This window comes from Mirounga leonina, unplaced genomic scaffold, assembly GCF_011800145.1.
Source record: "Mirounga leonina isolate KUSES-001 unplaced genomic scaffold, KU_Mleo_1.0 Mir_165, whole genome shotgun sequence".
Classification (NCBI taxonomy): domain Eukaryota; kingdom Metazoa; phylum Chordata; class Mammalia; order Carnivora; family Phocidae; genus Mirounga; species Mirounga leonina.
Genome location: NW_023270415.1, coordinates 62,820,243 through 62,843,607, shown reverse-complemented (window position 1 = coordinate 62,843,607; position 23,365 = coordinate 62,820,243). Strand labels below are relative to the sequence as shown.

Below are 23,365 nucleotides of genomic sequence, written 5' to 3'. Positions count from 1 at the left end.
CATAACTAAGAGCAGGGAACTAAGAACAGGCGTGTCTATTGTCAATAAATTTCAATGGGGGTAAAATCATCTATTAAAAGAAAGACACAGGGAATGAGTAACAAAATGAAATCCATATCTGATACCTTGTAGCAAAGTGAATTCTTTATTGATCAAAATTGTAAACATAAAATGGAAGTCATAAAAGTGTGAAAGAAAACATGGGTAGATTTTAAAATAATATTGGAATGGAAGAGACATTTCTAAGAACGGGATAGGACCCAGAAGCCATAAACAAAATCATGGTCAATTTGCCTATTTTCCTAATATATAAAGAGCTCTTATAAATCAGCAAGGAAAAGACCACAAACTAATAGAAAAATTGGCAAGGAAAATAAAAAGCCATTCCCAGAGAAAGAAGCACAAATGGTTTATGAACATATGAGCAGTTGCTCATCTTCACTCAGTGGAAGAATTATAAGTCAAAACAGGAAATTAAAAAAGGTTCACTTACTAGAGTGGCCAAGATTTAAAAGTTTGATAACAGAGTACTGTCAAGGATATGTGGAAACAGATACAGTCATACTCTGCTGATGGGAGTATAAATAGGTACTTTTTCTAATGGGCTAGTTGAAAATAGCTTTACCTCTCTTCCATTTTCTCAGATTTTAAAAGCACATACCTTTTGATCCAGCAATTCTGCTTTTAGTGTTTTTTTTTTTTTCCTATAGGAATATTCATTTCCAAAGATATGAGGATGGATTGCAGCCTTGTATGTAATAATAAACAATTGGGAACAGCTTAAATATCTATCAGCTGAGAATCAGTTAAAGAAAAGATATGCAGCAATCTTAAAGTGTGGAATACCATACTGCTATTTAAAAAAATGAGGTGAGGGGCGTCTGGCTGGCTCAGTCAGTTGAGCATCTGACTCTTGATTTTTGGCTCAGGTTGTGATCTCAGGGTTAACCTCAGCATCAGGCTCCGCGCTCAGCACAGAGTCTGCTTAAGATTCTCTCCCTCTCTCCCTCTGCCCCTCCCCCTCCCCTGCTTGTGCTCACTCACTAAATATATATATATACATACATACATACATACATAAAATCTTTTAAAAAATAATGAGGTGAAATTATATATGCTGAATCATAAAGATCTCCACAATACATTGCAAAACAGGAAAGAAGTACATACAATGCAGTGTATAAGTATTCACTCACAGGCAAATTTATAAGAGTATTTATATGGAAAGAGAAGGTATTTATATGTATTTATATGAAAGGAGAGAGAATACGGAGTAGACACAGTATTGTGTGATGAAGACAGAGATTCATTTTTTATTATATCCTTCTGTACCATTTGAATAATTTTTAATATATGTTTGGTTTTCATAGTGAGAATAGAAAAATGCTAAAAACAAAATACAATAAGATGCAAAAGAGAAACTTTCAGATCTTTTTAATGCGCCTGCATTATTTATAGGATTAAGTCCAGAAGCTCCGCTCACCATGGTAAAAACACTTAACAGCCTAACCCAGTTGACCTTGCCTGTCTCATCTCCCAGCATTTCTTTCCTTTGTCTCTCTTCTAGCCATAACTAACTATTGTTCTTGAGCACATCATGACCTCAGTGTCTTTATTCATTTACTACTTTTGTATGAAATCTCTGGTTCTATCCTAGGAAATGTTACTCATCCATTAAAGCCCGGTTCAAGTGACTGTTCAGACCCCAGATGAGCTTGTCCATCCTCCTTGCTCTCACAGCACTTTCATCTGAGGGAGGCTGGATTTGTTGCCATCTCACCTGCTCTGTGAGGGTCAGGAGGACTAGATGAAACTGATCCTCTACAGAGCACCCCGATCAGGTCTCCAGTCGCTGTGTACATTGGAACCATTCCTCTGAGACTCCCGTGATTCGGGTCTGTGTTCAAGGACAGTTTGGGCTTCACATTTGCTTGGGCAGGTCATCATACAGAAGGAAGGGGCAGGAAGGCTCCGAATACATGTTTGCTGATATCACACACATGTATGTGTTTTATATAAATTACCTTGTTTGGTCTTCACCCTTCAAAGTAGGTCTTATTAGCCTTGTTTTGTAAATGAAGAAATCTGAGGCTCAAAGAGGTTGGGTAAATCACCCAAAGTAAATGGTGGAGTTTGGTTTCAAATTTGGGACTTTCTGGCTCCAAAGTCTGTGCCCGTTCCATTCTGGAATCTGTGTTCTGGGGACGGAGGGGGATTCAGGATGAAGTAACAGTGTTCTCATCGAGAGGCTATATCCCAAAGTCTCTCTTCCTTTGTCATACGAAGGTGAGCATGGACTGGGCTGAGGGCAGGGGTGTGGAGGGTAACAGAAGGAGTAGCGTTACAGCAGATGGAGAAAGTTCAGCATGGCATTTATTTGCTAATTCTTTCTCTCTGGAAGTCCCAGATTTGTGGATGTTCTCCTGACCCAGGTCCTGTCCTTCCAAAAGGCCAGCTGGAGTGATTCTGTTTTCTGGAATAACACAGGGAGGATGATGATTAATACTTGGCCAACTTCAGAGTAGGAAATGTGAAACACGTGCCTGTTTGGAGTTCCTTCACATGTTTCTAATCAACCAACCAGATTTCACTTGAATCTTTTATGGCTTCTCTGAAATTTGTAGTGAAATTGCAAGCCAAGTGTAGCCCGGGACCTATTTGTGGTTGCTATAATATCCCCTTTCCTGACTCCTTCCACCACTTAGTGAAAATTATTATTGCAGTAAAATCTCTTAGTCATACTTTCCAGGGGGTTGAAATTTCTTAGCTTGTCATATGGATAAATGTTATATTATATTAACATAGAGCAGTACGGTTAGATGGGTTTGTGCTTGGAATTTGACAAAACACACAGTTGAAGTGAGATATTGAGAATTCTGTACGTAGGATGTATTGCACCTTCAATTCAATTCAAGAAACATTTTGAGTACCTACCATGTATAAGGTATGCGGGAAACTGGGTATACAGAGATGGTTTCTACCTTGATTTCGTATGAAAGTCCATCACTTAAACCGAGCACATTTTAAGTGAACTCACTATCTTCACAGTCCCGAGTTCAGATCATGGCACCAGCAGCAACCCAGTTGCTGAAGCTCAAAACACTGGAATCATCTGTGATTCTTCTCCCTCATTTACAACCATAATTAATCAAATCCAAGAGAGATTTTTTCTCCTAAAGATTTCTTGATTTTGCATCCTCATCTCCATTGCCATGGTCCCTTCTCTGGTTCAGGACTTCATCTCTTGCCCTGACTGTCCTAGTAGTTTTCTCTCTCAGCTCCCTGCCCCCAGGCTTTCATCTTCCTTAATCCCTGCTCGAGCAGTTACTCAAAACACAAATATAATTTGTCACTCTCCTGTGTAAAACACTTCATGAACTCACTATCACCCACAGGATGAATGCCAATATTTTTCAGGCCTTCCAAGGCCTTCCACTACATTGCCTTGGGTGCCAAGTGAGGGGAGGGTAGGCAGACTCATAAGTGAAGATACCATATAAAGACCATCTTTTCATTTGGAAACATCCAAAGCTCTGTAAAATGGGGAAACTGTGGTTTTGCATGAACTAAGATGAGTTCCCAATTCCTAGAGATCTGCCCTTTCAAGTGTTCTGTGAAGACAGAAAAAAAAATGGATTTAAGACAAAGTAATAAATTTTGGAACTCTTTTAGTCAAAATGTGATATTTATTGGAAACATGAGTTCAAGGTTTTTTTGTAACATATTTATGCATCCATCCATTTATTCATTCGCTTCTTTGATCAACAGATAACTATTGAATACCTAGACAAGGAGGTTACAGAATACTATGATACAGTCTCTGCTCGCAAGGAAGGGCAGATAAATAGGCAATTATAAGACTGTAGAATGAGTGCTCTGTTATGAAAGACACAGGATGTTTTGAGAACACATATTAGGAACACTTAACACAGTCCAAGGAGGGTCAGGGAAGGTGATGTTGAAGTGGAGAGCTGAAAGAAAATGTAACTTATCTAGATGAAAAGAAGAATGAAGAGAAGTTCAAGTGGTGGAAAACCTGGGCAAAGGGTCAGAAGCAAGACAGAGGGAAATTTTCTGATGCTAGTATGGTGGGATTATAGTGCCTGAGGTTAGGATAGAAGCAGATGTGGGGATGATTAGATATGAGTCTATAGCAGGAAGTAATAGGCCCTCCAGAGGACACCTCCAGTCTTTCCTGGGTCTTAGGCGGAAGTGGGACAGTGCGAGGGCTCACGGCTTAGCATGTGGAACACGGACTGGGCTCCAGCTCACTCAGCTCCTTAGCTACGGGCAGCACCTTTGTCTGTAGGCAGCACTTTGACCAGATTATTGCTAAATTATATTAAGGAGTTGACCCTTTATCTTCAGGACAATGGGAAACCCTGCAGGGAATTCAGCAGGGGAATTAGGTGGTCAGGTTAGAATTTTCAGACGATCTCCCTGGCTGTAGCATGGAAGGTAAGTTAGAAGACTTCAAATTGGGAGTGAAGGAGACTTTCTCAGTGGTCCAGCTGAGAGATGACGGTGGCCTAACCTAAAGTAGTGGCATTCACTGGAATTAGTGCCATCATGAGTCATTAAGTGAAACTCAGCAGAAGAATTCAAGGAACTAGGCGGGAATTATAGTCTTGCTCTTTCTTACCAAAAGTCTGCCTTGCTGAGAGACACAGAATGCTGGGCTTGCTGGACCATGACTTCAACTCAGTGAAGAAATAGGTTCTTAAACAAAACAAAACAAAACAAAACAAAACAAAAACACAACTCTGTTGAGTTTGTATCAGTTTATAACTGATATAAAAAACCTGCCCATATCTAATGGGTATGATTTGGTGAGTTTGGACATATGCATACACCAGTCAAAGTAATGAACCTATCCATCACCTCCAAAAGGATTCTTAACAATAGAAATTCAACAAAGGAGTAGGAAGAGAAACAGAACAAGGATCTGTTTGTGTCCCAAGCTGGCCCCAAATCAGTGCCCTCTGCATCTTTTAATAGTATAATAACCTCACCAGAGCCTGACAGGGACATTTATGTTTGTGACAACTTGTTCTATATTTCCTCCCACTGGAAACATTTTCACGAGGCAATTAAAGAATCTCATTCATCACCTCAAAATGCAACTTGGGCTTTTACGGTTGTGCAATCACATCAAGTTAAATTTTTACAGGCCCTTGGTTGGCCTGGCGTGGGTGAGATGTGAACTAGCAGGGCGGGGGTGTGAGAAGCACAGAGAGTCAGACCTTAGTATCATTAGCTATATTGCAGATTTGGGTTGGTCTGTGTTAAAATCCTTAGTCACCAACTCAGGGATGCTTCAAGTTCAAAAAACCATTAGTGAACAAAATAATCATTCATATTTTCTCTAGTTTTCTAAACACATTAAAAATCTGTTATTTTAACCAAAGAAGGAAGGGGGGAATTATCATAAAAGAACAAGGTATCAGGAGAGTTGAATTCTTTTTTTTTTAAATTTTATTTATTTATTTATTTATTTATTTATTTATTTATATTATTATGTTGATCCCCATACATTACATCATTAGATTTAGATGGAGTGTTCCATGATTCATTGTTTGTGCATAACACCCAGGGCTCCATGCAGAACGTGCCCTCCTCAATACCCATCACCAGGCTAACCCATCCTCCCACCCCCTCCCCTCTAGGACCCTCAGTTTGTTTTTCAGAGTCCATCGTCTCTCATGGTTCATCTCCCCCTCCGGTTTCCCCCCCTTCATTCTTCCCCTCCTGCTATCTTCTTCTTTTTTTTTTTTTAACATATAATATATTATTTGTTTCAGAGGTACAGATCTAAGATTCAACAGTCTTGCACAATTCACAGCGCTCACCATAGCACATACCCTCCCCAGTGTCTATCACCCAGCCACCCCAACCCTCCCACCCCACCCCCCACTCCAGCAACCCTCAGTTTGTTTCCTGAGATTAAGAATTCCTCATATCAGTGAGGTCATATGATACATGTCTTTAGGAGAGTTGAATTCTATCGCCAACATTTTCCCTACTCAGGCACCGGGACACTTGATAAGACACGACCTTTCCCGGGCCTCATTGCGTTGTCTCAAAATTCCTTTCAGGGTGAAAATCCCATGCTTCTATGAATGTTGGCATTTTGAAGTATCAGCACCCAGTAGGATCTCAATATGGTATCTTTAAAATGAGAGGAATGTCCGTTGTGTGCTTGGCCCAGGGCTATTCATGGGGCACACAAAGATAAATGAAAAATGTCCTTGTGTTTTAGTTGTTCACAGTCATCTACCCAGGCGATAACTGGAGCTGGAGAGCTACCCCACAGGTATGTACAGGGGACTGTGAGATCGCGGAGGGGAGGAAGGCAAGAAAGAGAGACAGCTGAGCAGAATCCGAACAGAGGCTGGCCAGATGTGCAGGAAGGACCATTCAAAGCAGTGTAATCAGACGAGGGTCTCCCCAAACCCTTGAGCTTCCATGAAAGGACAGCTACCCTTGGAGCTGGAAGCATAAGTGTCTGACCAGCTGGTAGTAAATTCGGTACAGCCTGTAGCTACCTGCTACCAACGATTGTGTCTGGTCACGAGATTGGCCACCAAGGGTCAGCCACCAAGTGCTGATTTGAGATGTACTGAAGAGACACCCCAGGAGGGCTTAGCAGAGGATGCCACAGGCAGGTCCGTATGTAAGAACTGTAGAAGGAAAAGAAAGAAATGGCTGCAGAGTTTACTCCCTCAGGTCCATGGAGCCTATAACCCCTGCTTGCTAGCGGAACCGATGTACATTTGGTGGGAAGAGCGAGGCTATTTCTGTCAGCTTCTTATGCCAGGAATGGACCAAACCCGCTACCTCCCCTACTTCCCATTAATAATTCTTCTTCAGCTTCAGCTAAATCTTGCCATTGTCCCCCACTCTCATCAAACAGAATGCAGATGACCATGTGGCAGTGGGTATGTGCATGCGTGTGTGAAATTTTCCTAGAATAGTGGCTTGCATTATGTTTTAAAGCACCAGAACCCTCTTTCCACATTAAATTTTACTTAGAAGAACAATACAGAAACAGCTGTGGCCAAACCTCAAGAGCTACAGCAGCATAAATATTTATCAGGCACTGAGAATGTCTCAGGGGCAGTGTGATGCCCTTGATATGTATCCCCTCATATCCTCTTAGAACAGTGCTATGATGTGGTGCTTATAAGACAGGAATTATTTTTATCCTCTTTTTTTAGAGATGAGGAGGCAGGGAATGAAGAGTTATAGCTAATGCATGGCAAAGCTCAAGTCTGACCTAGGCCATTTGCCCTCAGTATGGAGTCCTTACGGCACAGAAGGTCCTGGCCCCAACGGGGCAGCTGAGCCATCCCGGGATCTGTCCCTTTTCCCTTTCTTCTGAGGTAGCAGGTGTAGCTAAGCTTCTATATCTCCTTTCTCCCAGCTCAGGAATTAGGATAATTTATCAGATTGCTGTGTAATAAGGTCTAAGAAATACTGCCTTGGTTTATCCTCTAAGATCTCTTCCAGAGTCTGTATTCTGTCATATCAACTCAATGTGAAAGGGATGCTTATGGCCAAAAAGGTCTTCAAAAGTGGAAGTAGGTGCCAATCACACACACACACACACACACACACACACAGAAACCAGACAGTTATTACATGATTCCATTTATATGAAGTGTCCAGAGTAGGCAAATCTGTAGAGACAAAAAGTAGGTTAGTGGTTACCTAGGGTTGGGAAGCTGCGGAGACAACAGGGGTAGGGGTGGTGACTGTTAATGGATATGAGGTTTCATCCTGGAACAATAAAAATACCCTAGAAATATCAATTCTAGAATAATTCTGTGAATATCTGGAAAACCACTGAGTTGTACAATTTAAATTGAGGAATTGTATGTTATGTGATTTATAACTCAATACAACTCTTAAAAAAAACAAAAATTAAAAAATAAGCATAGGGCTATCTCTTTAAAAATTCATCCATGTGTTGATCTGTTAATCTGTGAATTCATTCTATAGTATCCGTGGAGTGCCATCTCTGGCTGGGGAGTCTGCTACACATGAGGAGACAGGGAGCCCCCCTCCCCCACCCCTGGTCAAGAAGAGTCCTGACAACAGCAGGCGGTAGGAAGCCTTCTCTCACAAACATATATGCAAGGAGAGAGGAGGCTCAGAGCTCGGTGGGCACACTGGGATGACCTGGGAGAGGGGGTGGTCTTAAGCCCAAGCCTAGACCTTACGAGGGAGACCAGTGGCAGGTAGCCAAGATGGCATATGGGTCTTCTAGGTAGAAATAGCAGCATGCGAAAGCTTGGAGAAATGAGAGTACAGGTGAGTGTCTGGTGGTTTGCCTGCCTGGATAACAGCCCATCGTGTGGAAAGGCCAGGAAGAAGGGGATTGCAAGATAAGCGGGAGCTAAGTGACTCCATTCCTTCAATCATTCATTCATCCATTCATTTCTTTATTGAGCATCACCTGTGTGTAAGGCAGAGGTTAGGTCAGTGGTGTCAAGGTTGGCTTTCAGAATTGCCTGGAAAGCTTACAAAAATTGGTAACTGGGTCTCACCCTAGGAGTAACTGGTCTTAGGGTGCTTTGGGCATCAGAATTTTTCAAAGCTGCTCAGGGAGTTCTATTGGCAGTCAGCATTGGAAACCAGTAGGCTGTATAATGGAGCTGGGAAAAAAAAAAAAAAAAAGATGAGAACAACGATGGTCCTGGCACTTGGGAGTTGACACTCAACAAATGTTTTCTGAGAACTTACTAGGTACACCCTGGATGCTGGGAATGTAGCAGTGAATAAAAGAGTCCCAGACCTCATAGAGGTTCAGACTAGTGGACGGAACAGAAAATAGGAAGCAAGCAAACAGAGGAGTCTCTCATTACAATGTGAAATAAGTGATGTGAAGTAAATAAAGATTAACAGCCAACAGTGAGGGAGAGGGTGGTTCCTTAGATTGGCCAGTCAAGGATGGTCTCTTTGAGGTGACTTTAAGCTGGGTTCTCAAAGAAAAAACTGGCCTTAGAAGATTCATGAGACGTATGTTCCAGGCAGTGGGCATGTGTGTATGTGTGTGTGTATGTTCATTGTTGTTGTCATTGTAAGGAAGGCACATATTCAAACCACATTAGGAAAAAAGGGGTTCATTGTATGGAGAGACTTGAATGTGTTTATAGGTTATGGTGTTTTATTTATCCTTTTATGCCCAGAATCAAAGGTGCTGACTGCATGTTATAGTTGTTTTATAAATGTTTACCAAATAAATGAACTAATGAAATCAGTAGAGAAGAAACTGAAAGTTAGGGTGATGGTTGATCAAAGAATGTTCCAGAGGACATGGGAAGAGGGGGATTCCAAAGCATACAGAAGGAGGGGCATCTCTGAGGTGGGAGGGAAGGAGCTGGGGCAGGAAATTTCTAGTGCAGAAACAGGAAGTAGCATTCCCTCTTGATATCTCCAGTGTTCTGCTGGGGGAGAGGAGGTTTGCTCAAAGGGAGCCAGGTGGACGTGAGCTCAGGGTTCTGAGGAGGTGGGAAGAGTGACTTTGTGTAACTGGAGAGGTGGGATGGTCAGGGACATTTGGAAAGATCACAAGTGTGAGTGTGGGCGCCGAGCCGAGGCTGCAGACCCCATGTAAATGGTGGTACTGGTGGACATGGCCGCGTGGTGACATGTAGCACAAGCCAATAACTATGTCTTGGGGGGTTGTACATAGATGGCTATGGCAGTGGTTTAGGACAAGGCAATGAACAAACTCTGAATTTGGAAGGAGAGAAAGACTGAAACTGATATTAAGTCTAGACTGGGTCATTAAGGAAGTCATGTCGAAGAGCTGAGAGATAACAAGGGGAGAGAACAAAGGACAAACCATCATGAGTCAAAGGCCAAAAGTGTGGTGGAGAGAAGGAAATGAGAGAACTGGAAGGGACGGAGCTCCTTGTTTTCTCCTTGTTTCCTCCTTGTTTCTCCGTGGTAGGCACTGCGTACATCCAGGTACTATGAAATAGAACAAGAGTTACCTTTATTGAGTGCTACTGTGTCTCAGAAGAAGAGCGAAGAGTTTTACCTACCTAATTTCATTTCATTCTCATAGCAGATACCATAACCCCCATTTTACTGATGCGAAAACTGAGGCACAGTGAGGTTAAATAGCTTGCTCCTGTTCTTGTAGCGAGGAAGAAGAAACCGCATGTGTCTGATGAAGCTAATACCCATAACTTCCAAGCTAGGTTGATAGATATTTTTTTTCTTATTGTAGAACAACATATGACTCCTGCATCCTTTTCATGTGAGCTGATAACCCAGGCCGGCTGTATTAACCCACTCGGCACTGCAGGATGATGTCCAGATTCCCTAGAGTGATACAGGAGCCTGGTCAGAGTCCAAACCCACACCCTCCTCTCTAGGCTCGGCCTCCCACACCCAGTGCCTCTGCCTGGAGGAATTATTTTCAGTTGCCCAAGGCACCGGGACAGCTTTTGTAGTGGTGGTGTCTGGATCAAGTGATGTGCTTCTCCCTCTTCTCCTCCTGGCTGACTTCTTACAGTCCTTCCAAAATGAGTGTGAGTATCACCCCCTTTCCCCTCCCTAAGCTGAAAAAAAATGAGAGCGATACCACCTGACACACCAGATGTCTCCAGGGCATCTCTATAGACCAGCGTAGCTCTCTCTGCACAATGAGATTGTGGGATACTGACTCCTTGTTCAGGGCTCTGCTCACAATCCCACACCCCCGTCCCCTTTCATCATCTGGAAGGACCCAGAAAAGAGAGGGGAACAGGCTCTGATCATCACCAGTGATGGACTCTTGTAGCAGCCTAAGGAACCCCTGGTTTGTACCCATACCTCAGAGTGGCCAGGCTGGTTCCCATAGCCTTTTAGCAGCTGCTAAAGGAAAAAAAGTCAGACAGTTAAAAAAAAATGTACTCAATAAATTTGAGACATCTGTGGATAGCATGATATGGATATCATATCACAACTATTATGTTAAAGCAGTTTCTAACACTTTCATAATTCAGAAATTAAAATAGTTGCAGCCATTACCACTTTATAGTACATGTTATAATTTCATGTTACAGTGTGTGTGTTTGTGTTGTAATTGACTTTGAGCTGTGGGCCACCCAGCACGGAGGTGGGTGCTTTGTGGAAGTGGCCAGGCTGCTAGTTTAGAGGCTGGAGATTTCACTTTCTGGTTGGGTGATTGAGCAAATACCCTATTTCTCTGGAGCTTCTGTTTCTTTCTGTGTAAAATGGTAGTAACAGGCGGGCCTTCAGGCATTGTTTGAGAGGCCAAATGACAGCACGACTGTGAAAAGCGCTTTGTAAACCGTAGCATGCTCTAAAGGAGGGGGGAAAATGGTGCTATTATTAAGGAGAATGTTAGAGTATCCAGTATCCAGTATACGGCTGGCCAGGTTTCACCTGGAGAGGCTCATTCAGGGAAGTCATCAGCAGGATGGCAGGAAACTCCTGCAGCAAAATCCTTTTGGAAGCAGGGGAAGAATCCTACGGAATGAAGGAGAATCGCAAATCAAACCTCGTGGAGACTCTCCTGGAAAGATTACGGGATGAAAAATTAACTTGGCACTGTTGGGGGTGGGAATGTGGACGGCTGCCCTGGATGCCCCCGTCTTCAGCCTCCGGACACTTTCCTTCCCCAAAGCCATTTTAGTCAAAGGTCATGTGTGAGTCTTGTCAAAGGCCAGCTTCCAATGGAATCATTGTCCCCCGGGACAGCGGCCCCCTGACTACATCTGCATTGGAGAAATCCCAAAAGCAAACGGCCCAGTGCAAACAAGAGCAGTCCGGGGCCGCCGTCCCGGGGCAGAGCTCACAGGTCCGCCGGCCCGCAGCAGAGGCCGCGTCGGCAGCGCGGGGGCCCGGACCAGGCGCCCAGACGCCGGCAGCATGACCCGCCGCGCCGATCGGGTACGGTAGGCGCCTCTCTCTCTCTCTCCCCGTCCTCCATTGCTGGGGCTCCCGAGTCCGAGCTGCCGTTTCGTCTGCCCGGGAAACCTTGCAAAGGGCCTCCAGATTTGCCGGAAAACCGTCTCTGTTGGGCTGCGTTCCCGTGCACTCAGCTGGAGCAATTTCCAGGCGCGCAAGATGCAGAGCTTAACTCGTTTCGAGTTTTCGTTGCCAGGGCATGTTTGGGTTTGTAAATACTGTGTCTCTCGTTTCTGGAAAACGAGCCGGTGGAACTTGCGGAGAGGGGTCGTGGACGAGTCTCCGTTCACCCCCGGGCTCGAACCCGTGCCCAGGGGGAGCTCCCCGCGGCTCGGCCCGGCTGCGGGTGCTGCGAGCCGTCTCCTCCCGGGGCCGCGGGCGGCTCCGCGTTTTGTTTATTACCTGTTGCACAAGGGCTTTGCAGGAAGGATGGGGGATTGTTAAAGCCATCTGTTTCAGTAATGTTCTCTGGGATCCTACGCTTGCGTCCAAAGGAAAGAGAATCGTCTCGCAGACGGAGGGAGCCCCTTGCGCGCGGGCCGGGTCCCCTCCCGGGCTCCACAAAGGAAAGATTTGATTGGCGTGCACACAGCCGGGCAAGCCAGTCTCTCTCGGCCCTTTGTACTTAACTATTTGAACGAGCCTTTCACATGGATCTGGCTAATTTGGGGTAAGAGTTGAGGCAGCCTGGGATCTGCCCTGAGTAAGGGTGCTTTTGATCTGGACTTGGACATCTCCCAGGGCAAACAGAGCAGGTGGGGAGGATCGGAAGGGGCAGTGGGCACAGCCGGTGTGCAGGCGCGAGCGGTGGGTCAAAGGGTTTCCATTGCTGCCCTGCCACACACTCTGGTTTCATTTTAACAGGTTAAGCCCAGAGCCATTTCTCCCTGATAAAGGGAATGAAAACAAAAGCCTTTCTAGCGCTCAGCAGGACGGAGAGGGAAGCGGTGGTGGTATTTGTTGACGTATTTATCTCACGCTCAGTTCCACGGAGGCTAGGAGGTTCTCCACACTTCAGTTCCTTAGATGTTAATGGAGCTTCTGCTCTTCCCCATCTCCATTTTGTCCTCCACCTTCCCCACCAAACTTCTTGAGAGTGGGTGACACGGGCTGTCTCCACTCCCTCACCACCTGGTGACTGCTTTGCACCCCTTCAGCTGGCATCTACCCTGGCTTCTGAAGGCAAAGCTTGCTCAGGGCCACCAAAGACCTCTCTGAACCCTGGAGCAAGTTCAGTTTTCTCCGGGCTTCTCTGTGTCATTTTGAACCATTGGTCGTCCCCCTCTCTATCTCCCGACTTGGTCCTGGATTCCCTCTGACTTTCTCAGTGCTGATTTAAGGCCTTTAAAAGTCTTCCTTCAGCAGTGTTGGTGCATCCTGAGAATCCTTGATTCACTTCCCTTTCCATCCCCTGGGAACTCTCATCCGTTCCCAAGGCTGCAACCAGTTCATACAAATCTCCGGCTTATTCCGATCTTTCTCCTAAATACCAACCTTTTATATGGAACATCTCCACTTCGACGTCCCCGGGAGCACCTTAAAATCAACATGTTGGAAACTGAATTTATCTTCTCCCTCCTCCTCCTGGGCCTGCTCCTCCTCTTCCATTCGCCACGACTCAAATGGCCTGCCCGGGGTCCGAACCAGACCCAGCAGCATCATCCTAAGCGACTTCCTCTCTTTCATTCACACCTGATCGGTCACCGAGTACTGCACCAAGTCTCACTTCTACTAGCTTCACACAATTCACACGCATCCCTGCATCTCCATCTACTCCGCCACCATCTTAGTTGAAGTCAGTACCTCCCCACATTCTATTCGAGTCACAATTTCGCACTCGTAGGCCAGTCCTACCCATCCCACGCCCCCTGTCTTGTTACCCAACACACTATGTCCAATGATCTTTCTAAAATGTAAATATCATCATACAGATCTTTTTTGAAAAGTCTTCAGTAGATTCCTCTTTTTTTCCTGTTGAGTTAGTGCGCACAGGTTCTCCATGACTTGCCTTTTACCCTGCCCTGCAATCTCATCTCTTATCCTTTACTTCCTATCCACATTTTATGCACATTGCTTGCAAATTTAGGCATATTAAACTATTTACAAAACACGACTTTCCTCCTTGCCCTTCTCTTGGGTCTGTGTCTATATTTTTCCTTGAAGACTCAGCTGAGAGCTACTTTCTCTTGGAAACTACCCAGACCATCTGCTCCCCATCCTCCAGAATGGGCTAGGTGGCCATCCCATAGTCTTCCAGAGCTTACTTTATTCCTTCTGTCAGAGCATTTATCAGTCCTTCTTGCACAAACTATTTATTTGTCTCCTACTGGCCTGGGAACTCCTCAAGGGCAGGGATCAGCCCTTTTTGTCTTAGCATCCTTAGAACCTATAACCTGGACCCAACTGGGATGCTCAGTGAGTTTGTTCGAATTCTTGTGCAGTTCTTGTCAGTGACTATTATGTTCGGGCATTGAATAGGGTGAGAGAGATACAATCTATAAATACAGTATGGTAAAGGATGACGAGCGAAGGTCAACTGTGATTCTCAGGAAGAGGCATGGTCTTCACCTTTTTAACAAAGGAAGGGTTTAGACTTTCTGGGTATTTGAGATAATCCCCCAAGTGTCCCAGCTCACTCTCCAATCCACATTTCAACTCATGAGTTTCTCTGATTACTCCCTGCATCTATCCTCACCTTGTTCAAGATTGGGAAGAGCTGCAGGAAAAGCCTTTTGCAGGTTTGCTTTGGCTTTGTGAAGGCGAAGGACTCCTTTCCAGCTGGAACCCGGCATGGGAAGAGGGTCATAGGGAAGATAGGTGGGCTTCTAAGAGAGCCTTTTGATAAGCTGCTACCAAAGACAAGCTGGTATCTTCTGATACTAGGTCTGCAAGGCCTCAGAAGGGACCAGCAGATGAGATCTCTAAGGCTGGCTTGAGTGTGGTAGAGGTTTGGGAGACTAGAGAGGAGAAAATGCAGCTTTGGTTTTTCCAAAGAGAGAAGTTTGTGCGTCTGAAACTCTAGACAGAGGTGAGTGACGATTAGGTTCTATAGAGAGTTATTGAAACTGCAAGTTGTTCTGGTTTGGGGCCGTGGTTCTTTTGAGATCTGGATGGACATTACTCTTCTCAGCAAAAATGGACAAGATGCAGCACAGGGTACTTTCTGTAAACTTTCAGGAAGTTCATACAAGTCCACTCTTGGATTCCTTTGAGTTGACATGAACCTCAGGTTAAGAATCTCTAGTCAAAGGTTAAAAAAAAAAAAAATCTCTAGTCAAAGGATTAATTCATTCGAAGGATATTTGGGAGGGTAGGTGGTGATTAGTAGGAGCCAGCATACATCCAATTAAGCATATTTTCTCTTTTGAGAGGATCCCAGTGTAATGTGTGGTATTGAACCTGGAGTCACAGGACCTGGGCTCACATTCCTGCCCTGGCACTCACTAGTTGTGTGACTTTCTCTCTGAATCATGGCTGTATTATGTATTAAAAAGGGGTAATAGGTGTTGGAAATTTTAACTAAAATAAAGCACCTGGAACATGGTTATGCCTACTTATCACTGATCATTTCAAAACCTTGATTTCAGGAAGGGCCCAGATTTTACGATATCCTTCTGGATTAGGAGGATGAATGTGGGAAAAATTACCGCCTAGTTGAATGCGATTGTTAAAGGCTATTGGATTAACAGGTGGATGTCTTTGGTAGAATGCTCTGGGCTTTGTCCTTAACCCTCTTTTATTCACTATCATTGACATCCATGAAGGCATAATACATTGATCACATTTGCTTAGAAAAAAGGCATAAGGATTAAGGGTCCAAAAGCTATTAATCAGTTGTAGTCTATTTTGGCTTTTTATATTGTGGGGAAGTATGCAGAAATAGATATAAAATGTATTGTGCATGGTATATAAAAGTCAATTGCAAAGCATTGGGTGTATCTGTGTGAGAGGGAGAGAGGTGGGGGAGTGAGAAATAGAGAAAGAGGAAGAGGGAGAAAGAGAGGGGAAGAGAGGAGGGGCAGAGAGGCAGGGGGTAGGAAGTGACAGAGAGGGAATGTTTAAGATAAAAGTCATGGCTTCATACAATTAAGGTTTAGGAGTTTAAACTGACAATAAAATCAATAGTGAGATGTATCCTCTAAAATAATGTTAGGTTTTGTTTTAAAAGGTATAGAATATAGAACACGGGAGGTGACAGTCATTCTCCTCTGCTTTGTGCAGACCATATCAGAACAATTGTATCTAGTTCTGGGTGATACATATTAATCCATTAGCATTTTTTAAAGCATATATTATGTACCAATCATTGTGCCAGATGCTGATGATAATGGTATTAAGAAAGATAGACTTGCTGGGCGCCTGGGTGGCTCAGTTGGTTAAGCAACTGCCTTCGGCTCAGGTCATGATCCTGGAGTCCCGGGATCGAGTCCCGCATCGGGCTCCCTGCTCAGCGAGGAGCCTGCTTCTCCCTCTGACCCTCCCCCCTCTCATGTACTCTCTCTCATTCTCGCTCTCTCAAATAAATAAATAAATCTTTAAAAAAAAAAAAGAAAGAAAGATAGACTTGCTTTCGTGGAATTCACAATATAGCAAAGGTACTAGAAGAATAAGCAGCTGATTTAAATCCGATGTTATACTTGCTTTAAGAGGGGAAGCTTAGGTCCCTGTGGAACCACCTAACAAGGGATACTTAATCCAGACTTAGTTGGACCAGGGTAGATTTTTTAGAGGAAGTGATGTTTAAACGGAGACCCAAAGGCTGAGTCAGGGTTCTCAAGGTGCAGGTGGTGGAGGGAAAAGAGTTCCAAACGTAGGTGACAGTGCCTTCAGTAGGCCGAACTGAAACAGGGGGAGCAGAGAGATGAGGAGATGAGAGAGAAGAGATAGAGTGGTGGTAGGGGCTAGATTTTTCGTGTGGCGGAGCTGTAATCGATTGCTAGGAGGGAATCATTAAGGGAATCATTAACACTATGAGTAGGGCAGGGTCCCAATCAGTTTTAAGTTTTGGAAAGATCATTCTGGCTGGAGGGGTGGTTGATGAAAGGGAGGTGTGGTGGTAACATAAACAAGAGAGGATGGTGGCCCCAACCCCCATGGTAGAGGAAGAGGACAAGAGTGGAACAATTCAGAAGCTCATGAGGAGATATAAAGCAAATAGTGATCACCTGCGGGAATGCTATAGGAAAGTGGCTGCAGGACCTCTCCTGGCCAAGGGGAAGACTTAGAGGGTTCTGATGTCTGTCTTTCCATCTTTCACTCTCATGTGGATGAGATTAGCATTGTACTTGTCTCTCTGAGATGGCAGAGCTGGGCTTTAGCTGGGTGGGAGATACAGGGAGGTAAATTTCAGCTCAATACAAGGCGGAATTTTCTTTCTAACTGAGCTCTTCCAAGGCGATGAGCATTTTGTCACAAAGATATTTGGACAAGAGGACAGAGGAAGGGTGTTCCTGACAAAAAATTTGAACAAAGACAAACACGGTAACTATTCTTGGAAGAGTTGGAGAGGCAGGAAGAGAGGTGGCCAGGCCTGGTGGGCACTGATATTTCCTTCCAACTCTGAGATTCCAGGATTCTGTGTGTGAAGTTCCAATATCTCAGCCTAGCATTTAAGGGCTGGTGTGATCCGGGCCTTTGTAGGGCTCCCATAGGTCCTAGTTTCCTTGAGCAGTCCTAGTGCTGGCCTGCGATCTCCTGGTAGCTCTTGAGAATTCCCACATTCACTGTTGAAGGGTATTAGTTTGAACAATAAATTTTCTGAGCACTCATCTCCCTGACTTAATATTCCTGCCTTGTTCCCTTGGCATCCTGTTAGAAACCCTAGGAACGAAGCATACTGAACTATTTGTTACTTTCAGAGGAGACTCGGCATGTTGCTGCATGTTTGTTTACTTTTGCCCTTTCCTATGTCAGGAACACCCCTCCTCTGTCCACCCTATTTACCTCATTGAGAAGATACTTTTTCATCAAGGTCTGACCTAAATCAAATGCTAAGTCCTTCATCAAGGCTTCCTTTAACTTCCTAGGCTGCATTATAATGTTGAGTACATAATTATTTTTATACTTACTTGGGCTCCTTCTATTATCCCCAAGAGGTCCAGTCCTAACATCTATGAAACATATAGTAACCCTATGGTATGAATGGTGCTCGGTCTAAGGCAAGAACCTTTCAGAAGGAAATTTCCATTTATTAAAAAAAAGTCATATTTTCATTTTATAAGGGATGCATGCATTTTGTAGGAAAAAGTTAAATAAGGAAAGTATCCAGAAGAAACAAAAAATTGTCTACATTCTCAGTGCCTGGAGATAAACATATATATATATATTTTTAAAGATTTTATTTTTTTATTTGAGAGAGAGAGAATGAGAGACAGAGAGCACGAGAGGGAAGAGGGCAGAGAGAGAAGCAGACCCCCTGCTGAGCAGGGAGCCTGATGTGGGACTCGATCCCGGGACTCCAGGATCATGACCTGAGCCGAAGGCAGTCGCTTAACCAACTGAGCCACCCAGGCGCCCCCTGGAGATAAACATATTAACACATGGGTGAATATCCATTTTATGTGCATGTAGTCTTAAAATCAGAGTCATGCAAATCCTTCTATAACCTGTTTTTCACTTAACAACATACCAAGAGTATTACCCCATGACATTATATATTTTTCAAAAACGTGATTTTCAGTGGGTGCATTGTGTTCCATTCTGCTGCCTCATGATTTGTTTAACAAAATCCTCTTGGTGGACATCAGGCTATTTCTGCTTTTTTGATGGTACAAATAATGTTATGATTACCTCCTGAGACAGATGCCCATGCACCCACTATCTGTTCTATATGGGACATTTATAATTTCTAAAATGACAAAACCGTTTATGACTAAAAATAAGGATACTGAGTTGCTAAGAAGGTAAGAATTTTAAAAAAGTTCAATTTTACTTTTATTTTTTAATTTTTAATTTTTTTTAAAGATTTATTTATTTTAGAGAGAGAAAGCACAAGTACAGGGGGAGGGGCAGAGGGAGAAGGAGAGAGAGAATCTCCAGCAGACTCCCCACTGAGTGTGGAGCCTGACATGGGACTTGATCTCATGAACCTAAGATCACGACCTTGAGATCATGACCTGAGCCAAAATCAAGAGTCAAACACTTAACCAAGGGAGCCACCCAGGTGTCCCTAATTTTAGTTTTAAAAACTTCGCACCTATTCCATGTTATATAGATGTATAATATATAAGATTTTTTATTTATATGTGTGTGTATACTTACCAGCTTTTTTTTTTTTTATTTATTGAAAGCATCTGATTTGGAAATGTGTCAACAGTCAGTAAGCTTGATGCAGAAGTGAGAGATAGCCAATAAATATATTTCTTAAAGAATTGAGTTTGAAATCTAAAAACTTCAGCATCTCTGTATCAGTGTGACAAATTTTTATTCCCAAGCTAAGTATAAGGAAAAATGATGACAAGTATGTTACAGGATGAACATAATTCTCTAAAAAGGACACTACCTAATGTTTTGTTGTTTAAAGAAGGTATATGGCCATGGCTTTAGATCCTTATTCTGAAGTAAATAATTTATCATCTTAGACACTCAGCAAACAGGTAGGTATCCTTTGTAGAGTGAAATATTTTCATCTGAGAAGCAGGCCTTGATTAGGAAACACTGTGAATCAGTTTGGTGACTTCTTAACAAAATAAATGAAAGATGTTGGGATGGGTTGAATTGTGCCTCTCCCTCACCTCCCAGTTAGTCCTAACCCCTAATATCTCAGAGTGTGACCTTATTTGGAGGTAAGAATTGGCTCATATGATTATGGAGGCCAAGAAGTCCCAAGATCTGTTGTCTGTAAGCTGGAGAATCAGGAAAACTGGTGTGTAATTTAGTTTGAATCCAAAGAATGGGAGGCTGATGGTGTCAGTCTAAGTCCAAAGTGTGAGAATCAGGAGCATAGATGTATAAGGGCAGAAGAAGATGGATGTCCCAGCTTAAGCAAAAAGGGCAAATTTGCCCTTCCTCCACCTTTAGTTCTATTCAGGACCTCAGTGGATTGAATGATGCATTGGTGAGGGTGATCCTTACTCGACCTGCTCAAATGCTAATCTCTTCCAGAAACACCCTCATAGACATACCCAGAAATGTTTTACCAACTATGGGGTAGCCCAATCAAATTGGCACATAAAACTAACCATCGCAGGGTCTTCACAGAGGTAATCAAAGTAAAGTGAGGTCATCAGGGTGAGTCCTAATCCAATAGGACTGGTGTCCTCATATAAAGGGGAAATTTGACACAGAGATACACATATAAGAGGATGGGAAGAAACACAGGGAGAATATGGCCATCTACAAAGCCAAGAAGAGAGTCCTGGAACAGATCCCTCCCTCATAGCCCTCAGAGGGAACCAACTCTGCCGACACCTTGATTTTGGACTTCCAGCCTCCAGTACTGTGAGTCAATAAATTTCTGTTACTCAAGCCATTCAGTATGTGATACTTTGTTATGGCTTAATAAAAACTTAAATTAATTACAGATTTTATGAGCGCTTAATTCCCCGGCATGGTTTCAGCTGGTAACACTCAATACATTATTTTGCTCTTCAGTCACCAGAGACTCTGCTGTTATTCATAGGGATGATAGATGACCGTGTATTGCTCTTCCCAGTTAGCAAAGCGTTTCCATATTCACAACCTCCTTTGACCCTGACCAAAGCATAAGAGATGATAATTCTGTATCTCTGTTTCAGGGATAGGAAATGGAAGTTCAGAGAGATTCAAGGTTTGCACAGGTTAGAAGTGGTAGAGCTGAAACGCAAACATAGATGTTTTGAAACTAAATACAAAATACATTATTACTTTCACCTTCGTGGGCATGTCAAATACCATCTTTTGTCTTTCAAGTTTGAAGAGACATGGGTTGTGGCATGCTGAGCCACATTTCCTTCTCTCTCTCTCTTTTTTTTTCTAAATCCCCTGAGTAAGATTTTATAATCCTACTTGCTGGAAGATATCTGATGCCTGAAGACACCTACCCCTCCTACGTCTTCATTATCAAATATTTATCAGGAATCTAGGCACCTGTGTTTATGTGTGCAGAATATTTCTTCTCCACTCAGAAGCTTTGTTTACTGACCAACTGGGCTTTCTTAGTACACAGTTTGATTGCTGACAAATCCAATTGCAAAACTTTGGACGTGTTGGATATAATTGGGTTTTTCCATCATTAATACTGCTCAGATATTAATTCAACAGAGTGACATGAGGGCTGCCTCACAGTTTCCAGAAGCTGCTTGACTTTAATCAGCAGGAACAAATGCAAGATTATTGCACTTTTTCCTTGGGTGACCTAAGCTTGTTCTTGGCACCCGTGAGAGCAGCGCACTGGTCGTCTTAGTGTTTTTCAATGGCTTCAACCCAGGGGACTTATGAGTTTTTGAACCTTGGGGATAATTCCATAGGAATGTAATTCTTTTCCTCCCTGAAGAAACAAAATGTTGCTTGTGTTGGGTTATTCTTATTATGGGACAAAACCAGTGGCTTCCAAATTTTGGAATCATAGAGGTCCATAGGCAAGTTTGTCGGATTTAGGAAAAAACAGACAAGCAAAACAAAACAGGCCACAATAACAACAGAAAACCCCAGGATTTCCCAGTTAAATTTCAATTTCAAAAATCAATGAATACCTTTTTAGTGTAAATGTGTCCTCAATATTGAGAATACTAAAAGACGATTGTCTCTGGCAGCCCTACCTATAAAGTAGTATTATGGGTAGAGTGTTGATAATTTTTCAATATTTCAAAAAAAGTCTATGAAAGTTATACATTACCCAAGTAAGGCTTCAGAGTTTCCTGACAATGTTAAATTTACTTGATTTTTGGTTGGGATTTTTTTGACCCAACTTGAAAGCACTGGTCATCTCATGCTGAAACCATAATTATACTATCTTTTTTGATGACTTGTTGTATGCTAGGGATCATGCAAAGCACATACATTATCTTATGTAATCTTCAAAACCAGAGGTTGGCAAATTATAGCCTCTAGGCCAAATCTGGTTGCTGCCTGTTTTGTAAATAAAATTTTATTGGAACACAGCCAACCCCTTTTGTTTCTGTAGAGCCTGTGTGTACTTTCACTTTACAATAGCAAGTTGAGTCGTTATGATAGGGATCACTGCATGGCCTGCAAGACTGAAGATATTTATGATCTGGCCCTTAATAGAAAAAGTTTGCCTGCACCTGCTCAAAACCACCCTTTGAAGGAGTTGCTGTTATTCTCTTTTTTAGAATGAGAAAAAGTGAAGGCCTAAAGAGGTTCAATAACTCAGCAAGGTCTCACAGCTCTTAGGAGGCCAGGGCCTTAGGCATGAAGCGACTGGGGCTTCTCACAGCTCCTAGACAAGGTCTGTTGAATTCCAAAACTTTCGCTCTTTCTACAGCTGATCTGAAGGCTGATTGTAGATTGCACTTGTCCTAAATGGGCTTAACGATGGGGAAACTGATTTGTGATTTCTTATTAAATGCCATCCATCTCTAAGACAAAGCAGACGGGATGGGTTATGGTTAAGTGCTCAGGTTCTGTGTAAGCCCCATCTCTTCTGCTTCATTTCTCTGTACCTCCACTCTACCCTCACAAATTACAGATGATAATAGTACCTATAGGTGTGATTGTTACTCAGGTCAAATGAGATGATGTCTAAGAAGAAATGAGAAGAGTACATGACGTGTAGTCCACAGGACATTTGTTACTTTTAGTTCAAATAACTACTATTTCAAACTAGGGGTTAAAAAAGAGTTTGGGAAAGTTGGGAGCATCTACCATGGTTGGTGGACAGAATACCTCAACCAGGAAGCCTGCAGAGCACAGCGGCCCCTGCCTGTTGGATAACAGCTAGGAAAGATGGTCTTCCAGCTTCTCTGGGACAGATGTCTTTGGTCTGAGCATGTCTTTTAGTCCTTGGCTGGCCACGTTTGCCTTGGGAAGGCGTGTTGTGAGATGTTACAGGATGTTCATCCAGTGCTCACTGGATCCTAAACCCCTTATTACTATTACCCCTGATTATTTATAGTCTTAACTTCCACTCCCAGTGGCTCTAAATTGACTAAACATGTAGTCAGGCTGCCAGAGAATGACCTTCCTAAATAACACAAGACAAGCAATTTTCTTAAGAAACACCTCAATCTATAATTTGATCCTTAGGCAAAAACAAGAAAAAAAAAAAACAAACCAGTTTTTACTAGTATTCTGACCCTCCAAAGCAAATTTTGTGTCTGGAATCACTAGGAATAGAATTTGTATGTAGAACGTATTAAGCAAGAATAGCCTGATCTCTTGAGGAAATTAGGGGATAGAGTTGTTCCCCGCGAGGGATGGGAGTAGCAGTCTTGAAAAGCCTGGAAAAATTTTCAACATTGTATACAAGCACTTGAATGGCTAGTCACTTTGAAGTAAC

General features: G+C 43.1%; 1 protein-coding gene and 1 long non-coding RNA gene across 10 annotated transcripts in view; one reads left to right on the top strand and one right to left on the bottom strand.

The window, feature by feature from the left end:
• TAF2 (TATA-box binding protein associated factor 2) overlaps positions 1-23,365 on the top strand; it is a 234,666-nt gene that overhangs the window by 116,321 nt on the left and 94,980 nt on the right. The window lies entirely within an intron of this gene.
• LOC118015159 lies at positions 6,094-11,047 on the bottom strand. The gene is made up of 3 exons (XR_004680544.1): positions 9,851-11,047; positions 8,550-8,657; positions 6,094-6,680 (listed from the first exon to the last, which is right to left on the bottom strand). It is a non-coding gene; the product is annotated as an uncharacterized LOC118015159 (long non-coding RNA).